The sequence below is a fragment of the Schistocerca serialis genome, chromosome 7 (assembly GCF_023864345.2).
Source record: "Schistocerca serialis cubense isolate TAMUIC-IGC-003099 chromosome 7, iqSchSeri2.2, whole genome shotgun sequence".
In the NCBI taxonomy this organism is placed as follows: Eukaryota; Metazoa; Arthropoda; class Insecta; order Orthoptera; family Acrididae; genus Schistocerca; species Schistocerca serialis.
The window spans coordinates 180,273,535-180,289,655 of NC_064644.1; positions in this window are offsets into that span (position 1 = coordinate 180,273,535).

The window sequence follows — 16,121 nt, forward strand, 5'->3', positions numbered from 1 at the left end:
CACAACTGGCACTATATATATATATATATACACTCCTGGAAATTGAAATAAGAACACCGTGAATTCATTGTCCCAGGAAGGGGAAACTTTATTGACACATTCCTGGGGTCAGATACATCACATGATCACACTGACAGAACCACAGGCACATAGACACAGGCAACAGAGCATGCACAATGTCGGCACTAGTACAGTGTATATCCACCTTTCACAGCAATGCAGGCTGCTATTCTCCCATGGAGACGATCGTAGAGATGCTGGATGTAGTCCTGTGGAACGGCTTGCCATGCCATTTCCACCTGGCGCCTCAGTTGGACCAGCGTTCGTGCTGGACGTGCAGACCGCGTCGGACGACGCTTCATCCAGTCCCAAACATGGTCAATGGGGGACAGATCCGGAGATCTTGCTGGCCAGGGTAGTTGACTTACACCTTCTAGAGCACGTTGGGTGGCACGGGATACATGCGGACGTGCATTGTCCTGTTGGAACAGCAAGTTCCCTTGCCGGTCTAGGAATGGTAGAACGATGGGTTCGATGACGGTTTGGATGTACCGTGCACTATTCAGTGTCCCCTCGACGATCACCAGTGGTGTACGGACAGTGTAGGAGATCGCTCCCCACACCATGATGCCGGGTGTTGGCCCTGTGTGCCTCGGTCGTATGCAGTCCTGATTGTGGCGCTCACCTGCACGGCGCCAAACATGCATACGACCATCATTGGCACCAAGGCAGAAGCGACTCTCATCGCTGAAGACGACACGTCTCCATTCGTCCCTCCATTCACGCCTGTCGCGACACCACTGGAGGCGGGCTGAACGATGTTGGGGCGTGAGCGGAAGACGGCCTAACGGTGTGCGGGACCGTAGCCCAGCTTCATGGAGACGGTTGCGAATGGTCCTCGCCGATACCCCAGGAGCAACAGTGTCCCTAATTTGCTGGGAAGTGGCGGTGCGGTGCCCTACGGCACTGCGTAGGGTCCTACGGTCTTGGCGTGCATCCGTGCGTCGCTGCGGTCCGGTCCCAGGTCGACGGGCACGTGCACCTTCCGCCGACCACTGGCGACAACATCGATGTACTGTGGAGACCTCATGCCCCACGTGTTGAGCAATTCGGCGGTACGTCCACCCGGCCTCCCGCATGCCCACTATACGCCCTCGCTCAAAGTCCGTCAACTGCACATACGGTTCATGACCACGCTGTCGCGGCATGCTACCAGTGTTAAAGACTGCGATGGAGCTCCGTATGCCATGGCAAACTGGCTGACACTGACGGCGGCGGTGCACAAATGCTGCGCAGCTAGCGCCATTAGACGGCCAACACCGCAGTTCCTGGTGTGTCCGCTGTGCCGTGCGTGTGATCATTGCTTGTACAGCCCTCTCGCAGTGTTCGGAGCAAGTATGGTGGGTCTGACACACCGGTGTCAATGTGTTCTTTTTTCCATTTCCAGGAGTATATATATATATATATATATATATATATATATATATATATATATATATATATATATATATATATATATACCACAACTGGCGCCCTTTGCCAATGGGGCCAGAATAATAGAAAATATACACAATTTCAAATAGAATTTCTCAGTAATATTTGTATTTTTTAGGTTTTTATGTGTGTATATTTCTACGTATAATTCATATATTTACTAGAATGCAAACTTCTTTTACATGAAAATTACGAGCATCTAAGGAATGTTATATGGATGTGAAGAAAATCAACCTAAGATATATCAAGGCGAGAGCTGCCAATCTGAAAATGAAGACAAAACAATACTGAATATAGTAATGAAGGTAAGGACTACCATGCATACTATCCTGTTGCTCCAATAAAGTTTGCCATGCAATGCTGAATAGATGACTCATGGTAAGGCAGAAATTCATTTCAAGTTGCAATTTTAGAACAATTGCTGATATAAAGACAATGTAATGTTGTTGAGTTTAACTTTCACTTAGTCACTACAACCAAAGTTAGCATTGTGCAACTGTAAGAGTACACGCTTTGAACATGCATGATTATAAGTGTATATGTTTATGCGCTGTGTCTAAACGTGTATAGACTTGTTACAATAGCAAAATCAAGTTACGGGCAAAGTGGGCAGAATTATGGATGTGAAATCAAACACAGATTTCGTTCAGCATGATAATATGCAGGGCAGGAATAGATTTGTTGATTATAGTACAGCCATGCCTCAGCAGGTGAGATGCTAGGGGCACCTGGCAGTAGTTGTCAGGTGGAACACACGACACCAACAAATATGTTGGATGTAGAGGATGTCAAAAGATTACGAAGATACAAAAAATCCACTACTGTTACATGAGTGAGCGTGGCGAAAATAGGATAACTCCCAATGTTAGCAGATGATGACACCACTGAAGCTTTCTTTTCGAGAAACCTAGACGTGACGTGATGGCACGTTTGTGGCCTATATGAATGCCACCATTTGAAATGCGCTCTGGTATGGTTTAACTTGAAGTGATGTGACGGCCGGTGTGAATTGGCTTCTAGAGTTTTTCAGTGTATAGACCGATTCATGCTGGTCGTCACATCACATTACAGCATGTAGAACATTAAACAATACGTTTCAAATGGCGGCATTCAACCTGGTGGTCACATTATGTCATATCACACAAGGAACTGTCAAGGTTTCTCGGGAAAAAGTTTTAACAGGTGACTTCATCGTCCATTCTCGATCACGTGATCCCCAAGGTCATTTCCTGTCGATACAGAGCCGTGCTCTCATCTTCATACTTCACCCCATCGTGCTTTCTTTAGGTCATGGTTTTTGCATCTCTGTTATTCTTGGTCCAAGACTGTACTTTGTTATTTCTTGTTAGTCGTTATAGATTTAAAACAGCTGAGGATAACCATGCGAGTTGAGTTCACATAACTTGAATAGGTAACACTCATTTCATAGACTTTCTGCAAACGCGACGTCACTTTGACGTCACGCAATACCGGTGACCACAGGAACTTTCGTTAGTGTTCGATAGTCTCTCACGAGACTTAATGCACGAATATCGGAGCTTTATAAAAACATGTCGTTCTTGGAACAATTTGATGTAATAATTGTTATAATTAAATGTCAAATAATGATTTATCGACAGTTAATGTTTTTATATAAGGATGCTCTCTCAGGATTGAGTTGTTATCGTCAAGAATTTACTAATTATGTATGAAACACGCTTGTATTATAGCTTGCAGTAAGTCGTTTCAAGGTAATGTTGCACTGGAAATTTATCTCTAACATGTCACTATTATCTGTAAATGTCAGTTAATAACACATCAATGATATAAGCCTTCAAGAGATACTGTGATATCTAAGAGAGGAAATTAAAATAACGTGACTAAGCGCTAGTGTAATAGTTAATGTTGTGGTTACTGGAGTCAAAAGATGTAGGTTCAAATATTGTCACATGCAGATACAGTTTTCTCATGTTAGCATTGTTAAAAGATCCTGGGACTTTCTTAGGAACGTAATACAAGTATTTTAGCAATATTTAAATTTTCGTCTGATCAGAGAACGAAGGATGAAATGAGTATCTGGCGATTTCCAAGTGTGTGGTTAGGCAGCAACCTTAGTGGACAGTGTGTGGATGAGTGTGATAAGAAACGACATGGATCCATACATTAGAGATCACTAATTTATTTTCAAAGTATTTGTGTACAGTTGTGTACTGAATGTCCTATGTAACACAGGTTGAGTCCTGGCTAAACTGGAAGAGAGTATCTACTCAGGACCGCTTGACAGCAGGAGATATTGTGTTGGGGAGTCTCACTGGTCGAGCCCCCACAAAGCCCCCATCCCCCACCTCTAGTGCAGAGCAAGGTCTGAGGATAGGAGAGAAGTGGAATGTTGCAGTCATCTTCATACAGGTTCATATTATCACCTGCGTCTTGGTTGGCTGCAAGACTGGCTGTGCGTAACAAGTTGCTCACTATAATATGTTAGTGGAATTACACAAGTCAAGGAGGGCTAAGAAACACGTCTGAGCAATGTTCAACTGGTTGAAAGGTACAATTGTGAAAATGTTTACTGTGTGAATGCAGTGCTTTTTAAATAGTTGCATAGCATGTCTGTCTGGCACTGTAATGACACTTCATACCTGAATTTAAGACTTATGGAGAATGCTGAAAGTGCTGCTGCAGAGTATCAAACATGAGAGTCCAAACAAGCTGCTGCTTGTGCACTGATGGAGGGCACAACACTGTGGACACACTGGATGATCAGTACACTGCACAGTTCTGGCATTGTTACAGGTCTGATGACAGTTTGATGCATTGCACACGAATATTCTATGTCGTAGCGTGGTTTCTAATACAAGGATGCAGGAAAATTGCTGTCAGTTTGCACAAAATGCTTAGCGATGGAGTACAATAATGGCTGCATTGTTGTTGAGTGGTAACTTGCTTGGTAGTTGAATGAGAAAATATGGTGCAGTAAGATAGGACACAGATCCATACAACGTATGTACACTGTTGTGGACTGAACATCCTAATGTAGCATCGGCCGGTCCAGACTAAACTGGCAGAGTGTATCTACTCAGCTCTGCTCAATAGCCAGAGATGTTGAGTTGAGGAGTCTCACTGATTGAGTTCCCACAACAGCTTAAATTGCTGCAACTGAAATGAGCAGCAATAAAATTCACATCCATCCTTCTCACAAATATTTCACTCATTATTTATAAATATGTAGCGATTTCCAAGTGTGCGGTAATGCAGGAACCTAACAGGACAGCTTTTCACAAGTATTTGATTCTTTATTTTCGAATATAGGCAGATTCACACTGGCTGCTATGGCACGTCATGTCCCATCAAAACATTCTGCAGTGCATTTCAAATAGTGACATGCACTGTGTCTGTCACATCACAGTGCCATCAATGTTTCTAGGGAAGAAAGTTCTGACAGCTGACAATATAATCGGTCATTGACCACATGACCCACAGGCAAATTTCCTCCTGATACACAGCCATGTACTCATTTCCAAATTTCACTTCGTTGTTGTTGATATATGTTGTTACTCTAAGTCTTTGTTGTTCATTAATTTTCTTATTTGCTATACATTATTTCGTTTTGTTACTTCTTTTGTTAAAGTTTACAATTTTATAATGAATGGCGAAAGATTAATTGAAGCAATGAGGCAGCATATGAATTGTACAACATGCCTATACTAAATTAGTTGTCCTCTATTACATTTATAAAGTGGATTTTACACATAACAGTGCCATATTTAATATGTTACAATAAAATGAATTGCAATATGGCTTCAAACTAAAGTGAAAAAAGTGGTGTACTTAGAATCAATTTGATTGATAAGTGTAATTTATATTTTGGCAAGCGTTTGTCATGTTTCATAAATAAATGGGCTGAAAGCTTCAGACACACAAAGAGTGGCAATGCTTTTCTTTATGAAGTACACATCAAGTAATGTATGAGAGTTATTTGTTTAAATGTGTGTTTATAGCAGCCTTATTTATTGTTAAGTAGCTCTCTGATTTGTGTGTGGAACACTGTTACAAGTAACAGTGGTCAACATTTATGTGGTTCGACTAGCTAATCCCAGTACAAATAAGGCATGTGAACTATTAAAAGCAAATACAAGATGTAAAGAAAACGTATAAATCTTGAGGGGGATGTTACTAAGGGAGATGTGACTATTGCACAAAAATGTGCAGTAGACTGCAACTAAATTTAAACGAACCAGTTTTTCACAGGATGTAATGGGAGATCGTAGCACTGTGTTCCTTTTAGTAATTATGGGTGCAATTTGACATCACAAATGAAAAAATTTGGTGTTTCGACTTTCTAAAATATTGATAAAAGTGCAGATTCCTCTTTCGTCAGCTCCTAGTACAGAGTGTGAAATACTCCTTCGGTACCACGTAATGACTTTTTTGGTCTCATACTGATTTTTTGTGTTGTTTCATACACCTGTCTTCCTTATTCTAATATACAAGATATCCCTGCAAGCTTCCAACAAATGAAATTTTCATATGAGAGTGGACTCCATCATCTACGTATATAAGCTACTGCATGATGTATGTGCACTTCATGTGTAAACTAATTGAAAATGATCTTGCAAAGATCGCAATTCCTGTGAAAAAAGTATTTGAGGACAGTCATGCAAGTTGAGGTCACGTGACTTAACATGCTATGATGTGATGGGCAGTGTGACTACACTCTGACATGACGGCATTGTGAAATGATGGTGCTGTGACGGCCAGTGTGAACTGGCCTTATGTGGCAATTTCCGAGTGTGTGGTTAGGTTGGAACCAAAGAGGACAGCTTAAATTTCTGTGAGTGGAACAAGGAGCAATAACATTCATATTCTTCCTTCTCACAAAGTTGATAGCAATTCCTGTATTCGTCGATACTGTGCATAACATCAAAATAACGGCATGTTTGCAAATCGTATTGCGAAATGAAGGTACCCAGCTTGAATCGATTCGACATTACTTGATGTGACGGAGAGTATAAGACACCCTGACGTCACAGCGCTGTGCCGTGACATGATGATGCCATGACGGGCATTGTGAACTGGCATTCGAGGACCAAGTTTATAATGGTTTCTTGATCTCGAAATACGAGAGTACCCTGGAAAGTAAACTCCATTTGACAATAAAAAAGGAATCGAACGCAGATAAAGAAAGCAATTTATTGCACAAAACTCTATAACACCTATACTACTTCTCAATAAAGCCCCTGTAATTTTCCAGGCATATCTCATAGCATGGTATAAGTTTATGTATTCCTTCGTCATAGAATGTTACCCCCTGTGTTGTCAACCATGTGGTAACATGTTATTTACCTCTTCATCCTTATTGAAGCTTACCACCAAGGAACGACTTCAGATACTGAAAGAGATGAAAATCGCTAGGAGCTAGGTCGGTATGCTCTGAAGGAGTTCTTTGCGTTGTTCACCAAGAAGTTTAGGCACCCAATGAGCGCAAAGTTTACGAAAACGCAGTTGTTTCAGTAACAATCTCGGAAATTACTGTATGTGAAATTTGTGATAGTTGATGACCAATAAAATTGTAAACCCACAGATTTTCATCATCATTTCTTCGACTGCACTAACCAGTTCGTCAGAAACCACAGATGGATGTCCATTTCGTTCTTCGGCATGCACTTGATCACATCCTTCCTTAAATTGTCGAACCATCTTCTCACTGCTGAAGCACTCATTGCATTTTCTCCGTAAACCTCGCAGATTTGTCGGTAGGTTTCACTTGATTTAATGTTCTTAGCATTCATAAAGCTAATCACAGATCTCAGTTCACACTCAGTGGGATTTTAGATCAACGATGCCATAATAAAGAATCACTACGAACGATACACAACATAGAGCAAACTCGAAATGGCGTCAGTTTGTACTGCAGGAACCACAGATATACTACGCAAGAGCGGAATCGTGATCGTAGCAGTGCTGCGGAGAAAAATCGAAATGGAACTGACTTTCTGAAACACTCTTGTAAAATACATCAATAAATATCTACAAAAAAATTAGCAAAAAGCAATCAATACATCTTAAGACTTTCCACTTTCTCGTTTGACATTTCCTGATCGGCGGAATAGTTTTTTACTTATTTAAGAAAAGCCGTTTTTTTTTGTAACTTTGCGGAATTTTTGCCATGTTCACCATCTTGCACAGAGTTTCATAAAAAAAGTTATATAAAATTTAATTTCCCATATGCTCATATTTTTTGTTTTCAGGTAATAAATTTTTGCAGTGACTTCTCCATAATGCATGGACCATTAAGGAAGTCGGCATGGCTCACAAGAGCAGCTCTTATTCCGCCTTCTTTTGATCCACAGTACAATGGTGTGTTCATTATTAGCGAAAGGAGAACGACTCACAAATGTATGAAATCTATACTTCATAATCGACTGTCTGGTGTTACATTTTCTAAAGAGAAGTTGGTAACTGCTATAATATTGTCTCACTGCAATCATCCACATAACGCTACAAATTGCTAAATCATAGAGTTTGTGGAATCACTTCTAGCAAGTTATGAAAGTTCTGTAATGAATAAAAACTATATACTAGTGATGGGCTAAACTGCGATTTTCCGATATCAGTGATTTCAGTGAATGCTACTTTTCAGTATCTGTTATTCTTAACTGCGATTTGTCGCATTTAAGGAACATAGGTCCTGTATCCCTCCGCCAATGCTATTTCTGCAATTTCTGCTACTTCCGCGATTTCTGCGAATTCTGCTACTTCTGTGACTTCTGCGATTTTTGCTACTTCTGCGATTTCTGTGACTTCTGCGATTTCTGTGACTCCTGCGATTTCTGCGACTTACCACCATATGAAAAAGTTACATCTGTCAACACAGAAAATTGCATCGCAACAAACCTGTCATTGGCAAGTATGTTTTACATTTTTTCTTCCGTTGGCTTTAATTTTGTATTAAAGAAACAACTGTGAAAATATTAATAGTGTAATTAATATGTAAGTAGCCGTACAGTACCATAATAGTTCGTGTTTAGAAAATGAATTCTAACATATTGTTATGTTCACAGGCACTTGAACTACATTTCAGTCACTCAGTAAAGTAACTCAAAATATCATTGTCAGCAGATCTGAAGAAATTTGCCACTGCGTCTTTAGACCGTTTTCGTCAGACGAGAGGTTAGTTTCTAAGCGTTTCGATGGACTTAATTACTTCAGTGAGATCGTTCTTGCAAATGTGACATTCATTATAGCAAATATTAGCAATCTACTCTGTCAATTATATTGTTAGTAATTAGTGACAGCAAAAATTGTCTGACTCTGATTACTGGTTGCTGTACGTATCTATCCACATCAAGGCTGTTGAGAGAGATTCGTGAAGATTCAAGACAACTCTTGGAGGATTTGCTGTTTAAAAGTGAAATAATTGTGAAATAAGTGTGTGAATGATTAAACTGTGTTTCATTGAAGTTGTTGTGCGATTTTAAAGGCATAATAAATGTTAAATACAGTGAGTGAATAATAAAAATCTCATTTTCCACATGTTAAGCCGTCCAATACCCGTAATTTTCCGCCACTTACTTATTGGTAAACACTAGTTGGAGAGTGACATGCCCGCCCCCCTTTCTCCACAATCTTGGTGTGACACTGACCTGTAACATATCCCGAAGTCTACAATATGCATTTTGAGGCTTTTGATGTGAAAGTGGGAAGTACAGATCTTCCAGTTAAATCGGGAATAGTTTAAGTGCATTACTTGAAAGTAACACAGGAAAAGCTTACTTATGTAGGTGGTAGTAGTGTCGGCAAAAAGTTCTTGTGTGTGAAGTTGCCATGTAGAACACCAGGTGTAAAACTTTTCTCCTGAGTCTTGAAGTGTGTCGGAACAAAAGTGCGGCATTCATATGACTGTTTTCATTTCACTACACTTATACAGATGTCTGAGTTCTGCTGTGTTAACATTGCAAAGTCATGTAGGCATGTGGAGTATTAACCAAAACTGTCATATTGGAAGCAGAATCAAACACATTTGTTACGTTACTTGATATTTTCAGGAGAAAAAGGCAATGTTGCTTCTTATTAATATAATACATTCAGAGTCACAGCAGTATTTGACCAACCATAACTGATGCTGAATGTGCATGTCGTCATATAATATGAAAGGCTTATCTCAATAGTGGTACAAGTCCATTACCTCCACTTTTCTGTCGATAATGCTTCTGAAATTAATGATCCAAGCAAACATAAATAAAGGTTCATCTCTAGCAAGAAGCCATATGCTTGAATATTTCTGGTATCTCAACTGCAGATTTTTCAGCGCTCATTTAACTTTACGACTCTGTATCTCAAAATGAACAAAAATGGACTTGTACCACTATTGAAATAAGCCCTTCATATGCACGCATAGCACATCGATCTCGTGAGGCACAAGGCTCTCTTTACGAAGTACGTCCGGCGGTCAACAGATGGCACTAGGAAAAGTATGTTAACTGCGCTTTTTAATTGCTACTTGCGACTCTTAGTTGCGATTTGTCACAGAAATCGCAGTTTGACTCGGTAGCGAATAGCGTAGTATGAACTTTGCTCAACAGATGGCAGTGCTAACTGCGCTTTTTAGTTGCTACTTGTGACTCTTAGTTGCGACTTGTCACGGAAATCGCAGTTGGACTCAATAGTGTATCGCAGAGATGGGCGTAGTACGAACTTTGACCCACAGATGGCACTGTTAACCGCGCTTTCTAGTTGCTACTTGCGACTCTTAGTTGCGACTTGTCACGGAAATCGCAGTTAGACTCGATACCGTATCGCAGAGATGGACGTAGTACGAACTTCGGCCAAGAGATGGCACTGTTAACTGCGCTTTTTAGTTGCTACTTGCGACACTTAGTTGCGACTTGTCACGGAAATCGCAGTTGGACTCCATAGCGTACCGCAGAGATGGACGTAGTACGAACTTTGGCCAACAGATGCCACTGTTAACCGCGCTTTTTAGATGCTACTTGCGACTCTTAGTTGCGACTTGTCACTGAAATCGCAGAAAGCAGTGCTAAATTCGACCAATAGATGGCTCACGTCTTTGAATGTGAAATACTGCTTGCGACTGCTAACTGTGACTGAAATCGCAGTTAGATTCCGTAAAGTTGCTACTGTGATATCTGTGACTTCTCAGTCACAGTGATTTCTAACAGATACGCGATTTCCTGCCCACCACTACTATATACTCCACATTCCGGGGGTTGGGGGCCGACGACAAGTGCTCCCTCTTTTTGAGGGAAAGGATGTTTACATATTGACTCAAAAGGCTGCCAACTGTTAGCCACGTGTGTGCTGTACGTGCAGCTGTTGCATAAGTTACAACACAGGAGATACAAGATTTCGTGAAAGCACATTACACAGACGCTCATGTTGAAACACTCCTTACAGTATTTATTTCTCATTAACAGAAGTAGCACGACATCGCCATGCTACTTGATCGCTGAGGTTGCGAGCAGTTCAAAACAATAGGCGATATATATCAATCACAACTTCAGAAGGATGCTCGGTTTATCTTGGTTTGTGGTTATACTGTACTAACTGTAGATCCCTGAGACTGCTGGCAGCTGTAAACAAAAAAAACAGACCACATGAAGGTTACTGGTACAGGGTGTCCAGAAAAAGGACTCCCTGATTTCAAAATTAAATATCTCGAAAACAAAGATCGATAGAGGAATGCAGTAAACGGTATGTTTATTGTGAAAGCTGTAAGAAGTTTATACAGCAGTTTGAAATAATAGTTACAAAAGCTGCTAACAGATGGCGCTGTACAGCTCATATCAGCATACGTAAGTGAAATAATCGTATGAAAACGATCTTTGCAAACAATCACATAACAATGTTTTCAAAATGTTCACCATTGGCACTACAGAGGTGGTGCAAACGAAGAATGAAATTCGCCATCACATTTCGTAGTGTCTCAACCGAAATGGATTCACATGCCACACAGATCGCTGATTCAAGCTCGTCCAGCGTGGCGGGATGCTTCGGGTAGACCATGTCTTTCACTGTGCCCCACAAAAGGAGTCAAATCCGGCGAATATGGAGGCCAATCCATGCCTGCACCAGTAAATTTGGGATATTCCAAAGCAATCAATGACTCGATTCCCGAAGTATTCCTGAAGAAAGCGAAACACTTGTTCGGTCCGATGTGGTCGGGCTCCATCTTGGATAAACCATTCAGTACCTGGTCGATCCTCTTAACGCTTGCTGTGTGGCGACAAATTGTTCCAAAATTGCAACGTAACGTGCACCAGTGACCGTTTCTCGAATGAAAAAAGGACCAATAATGCCTCTGCTGCATACTGCAGCCCACACAGTAACTTTAGGAGAATACAGGGGTTTCCTTCACACCAATATGGCTTTTTGGAACCCCAAAATCGCCAGTTCTGCTTATTCACGTATCCATTCAGGTGGAAGTGTGCTTCATGTGTAAACCAGATGCAGCCAACATCAAATCCTTCACTATCAATCATTGTGAGCATCTGATTAGCAAAGGCAACCCTTTGTTGCACAGCTCGTACGGGTATTGCCTGGTGCGTTTGAATTTTGAATGGAAACATGTGTAGGCTCTTTCTCAGTATTTTCAGCGTGCTGGAACGATTCAAACCGGTCTCAGATGCAATTCTACGGACGGATGACATTGGATTTCGCAAAGTGTGGCGATATTTTCATGCGTAACTGCGGTTTGCTTGCGGCCAACATGCCCCACTAGATCATCAGTTACACTGCCTGTTCGTTGAAATTTTGCGAAGAGCGTACGAATGGTTTTCGCATCGGGTCCTTTTGGAACATTAAATCGTGCTTGAAAACTTCACCTTGTTGCCGTAGGTCTCTCTTCTAACCTGTGGTACTCTAGAACCAGAAAAACGCGTTGTTCAATGGAGTACATGGTTTTAATCTCTTCCTTCGGTACTCTAACCTCCTTTCACGTTTCAATAGTGGAACTGATCGCTCTGGCCTTCGGATCACTATTTATACTGGGCATTAAGTATGGCGATTACAGCGCCATCTGTTAGCAGCTTTTGTAACTATTATTTCAAACTGCTGTATAAACTTCTTACAGCTTTCACAATAAACATACCGTTTACTGCATTCCTCTACCGATCTTTGTTTTCGAGATATTTAATTTTGAAATCAGGGAGTCCTTTTCTGGACACCCTGTATGTAGCCTAATGATCACAGCTTCGGATGGCAAATTATACGTAGGTTGCGATTTAATAAACCTGTACTGTTTTAAATCGCCAGGGCTGACTTGTTCCAGAGAGTGCAAATAAAATTGAGTGGGAGCTGCCAGAAGACCATTTGGTGCCTTCAGGCAGAAATTAAGCAGCGGTTGTGTGAGAGACTGATGACCTCAGATGTTAAGTCCCATAGTGCTCAGAGCCATTTTGATTGTGTGAGGGTATTAATGGGAAGTGTTGGGGAACGGTAGCTGACAACTGGGAGGAAGACACAGCAGGCGTACGGAATAAGAAAGTGGTGACAGTGACTTTGTTCTGACCATAGACAGCAGTTGTGCATAACAATGCAGTGACATGGAGGATGGAGGAGTGGATTGAGAGGAAGAGACAGAACAAGGTGTGTGTGTGCATGCAGAGTGAGTGAAGTTAGGGCAATGCGGTAGGGATATTGATGTGTGTGGGTCAGGTGTTGAGGCCCGGAGGTTTATGGAATTGATGGATATGTTGTAAGAGCTATTCCCATTAACTTGCATGTAATTCTGAGAATCTGCTGCTGAGCGCAGGTATCCGAATGGCACGGATTCTGAAGCTGACACTGAAACTGAGCATATTGTTCTCAGCAGTGTGCTCTCCCACTGTGTGGTCAACTATGCCTGTGGTTCGATATTGGTGGTCAGGCTAAATTAAAGAGGTCTGAAAATGTTACAGCAAACCTGATATGTGGTATGACTGCTTTCATGGTTGAGCCTGCCTCATATTATATGACATTATTGGAAAAGGAATTGGATGTGTTGAGTAAGTGCGCAAGACACCTAACAACAGGTCTTCCACATGGATATGATCCAGGTGGCAAGGGGTTGGCGGCTAGTGTGTGAGAAGTGTGGGCTGTGATGTTATGTAAATTAGGTGGATGAAGAAAAGGCACTTTGGGAGCAGATTCAGTCTCATTTTCAGCTCTACACCCAAGTTCAGTTATGCTTGACTTGCCAAAGACTTACTTTCCTGCTCCACTGTTTTTTTTCCCATGCAAACCACCAACTAAAGCCAATTAAAACCAAACATTGACCCTTGTACCTCCCAGTTCATAACTGTCCAATTATGGTCTTCTACCCCATTATCAATAACCACATCTAGTTACCTTCTAAGAATTCCTTACCTCCAACTTGGCCTCACATTCCCTTCCTAGCATCCTTTCCAAGAACACGAGCATCTGGACAGAGGAAAGAACAGCCATCCACAGCTTTAAGACGTTACCCAATATAATCAACTCTTTGCAGAGAAAGACTCCATGGCATCCATTTATTGTCTGACTCTTCTGCCTACAAGCATCAAAGAAGTGTGTTATAACCTCCATGTTTACTCAAATTCTTATGCCCATACTATAATCTCTCCTCTGAATCCATCTCTTTCCTTACCCAACCACATGCTTCACAAAATCAATAAATCTAACAAATCTGGAAGTCTCATAGTTACTGTGGGCCCACAGAAAGAATTGTTCTTGTTGGCATACGCCTCCAACCCACTGTCAACAGCCTAGCTTTTCGTACCAAAGATGTGAACTACTTTCTTCAACGTCTCCCAACCATCCCCATCCTAATAATACCTGGATATCTATTCATCCCTACAGGGGAAGGGCTTGTAATTTGGGCAGGTGCAATAATGTTTTCAATGTGCTTATTTTGCATTACTTGTCTTACTTCCCATCAAATGAATCACAACACACAATCAATTTCAAATGGTTCAAATGGCTCTGAGCACTATGCGACTTAACTTCTGAGGTCATCAGTCGCCTAGAACTTAGAACTAATTAAACCTAACTAACCTAAGGACATCACACACATCCATGCCCGAGGCAGGATTCAAACCTGCAACCGTAGCGGTCACTCGGTTCCAGACTGTAGTGCCTAGAACTGCACGGCCACTCTGGCCGGCCATAATAAATTTGATAAGCAGCTGTGTTGTAGAGACATCTTTACAAAATGTATTTGGCTCAGGGTACAATGTGATCATGTATCATGAGCCACAGTTGAAAATAAATCCACAAGTCATTTATTATGAATAGAATTGTTTAACATAAACTCAGGGCTATTATATGGAACATCCAGATAAACACAGAAAATAGTACTGCATCTGTTGTAAACAATTAGGCCTTAAAGTGCATGTTATTTAACAGTTAAAAAACAAAAGTTACTTTTACTGTTTGAAGCCTCTGCAGCACTTCTATATTGTTACTCTTTACTGGCATATTGTTAACGTCTATTGGAAGGTTTAATCCACTTCTGATTAATTTATGTTGGAGCCATGAAAATGAAGAGGGAAACTCAGTTCCCAAAGCGTTCCTAATGCTGGTTCTGGAAATGCTCTGACAACATATTCTTGTGAAACTTTACCATCATCTACTAAAGGCCACACAAATGTTCTACTTTCTCTTCCCTTTTGTAGAAATTTCACAGTTGGGTCTTCACATTTTACACAAACAATCCTTTCCATAAAATGTTTATTTTTCACCAAAACCCATTGTCTAGAATGTAGTGTTTCCTGTACATCTGTGTACATCAAATGAAATACCATCTGCTTCATTTTGTCTGACTATCTTTGCAATGAGAAGTCATTCAGACTCATGTCACTGTCACTATCCTCACACAAAGTACTTGGACTGGGGTCATCTATAATTTTCTTCTTAGTTTTGCTTCCTTCTGCATTTGACTTAAATAGTATCCTTCTCCTAGCTGATGATCCCTTCTTTTTTTCTTCTCGTGCGGTACACAGTGTATCTATTGCCTGCTTTTCAGGTGGATCAGTCAACACTCTTGGTGCACCACACCTTCCTTTCCCTTATGTACACCCACTGTTTTCTGGAAGGGTTTTCAGTAATGGTAATAGTGACTGTTTAGGGGGCGACTGTAGTTTCGTTGGTGGCTGAGTATAGATACCACTTTGTCTTGCTGCCAATTCATCATTCCTAGATGCAGCCTCTTTATTCAATGTAGATTGCAGTCTACTCATCACATACAACGTGAGAAATTCATCATCTTTGAAAATGTTCCCATTTATGGGCCATATCCCAGCTGCTCGAAATGCAGATTGAATATTCACAGGTGTGAATGCTGATGGATAAACTCGACCTGCAACTTCAGCAACTTCGTAAATGGTTATAGGGTTACCAGGATGTGACCTCAGCCTTTCTGCAGATGCAGTGTTATAGAAAGTTTTGTATGGACCAAAGACAGTTTTCTCTAGAAGCTGCATCTTGTGGCTACTATGTGGTGGCAACATAAGAAAGATTTATCCTTTGCTAGTATGAAACTGTCCATGGTGATATGACTTTCCTGGTTGCCAAGTATTAACAGCACGTTCTCATTTACATTTGGCTGCACACGGAAAATATTTTCCCAGTATTTCCAAATAATATTTCCATTGGACCAGTCCTTTTCAACCCCT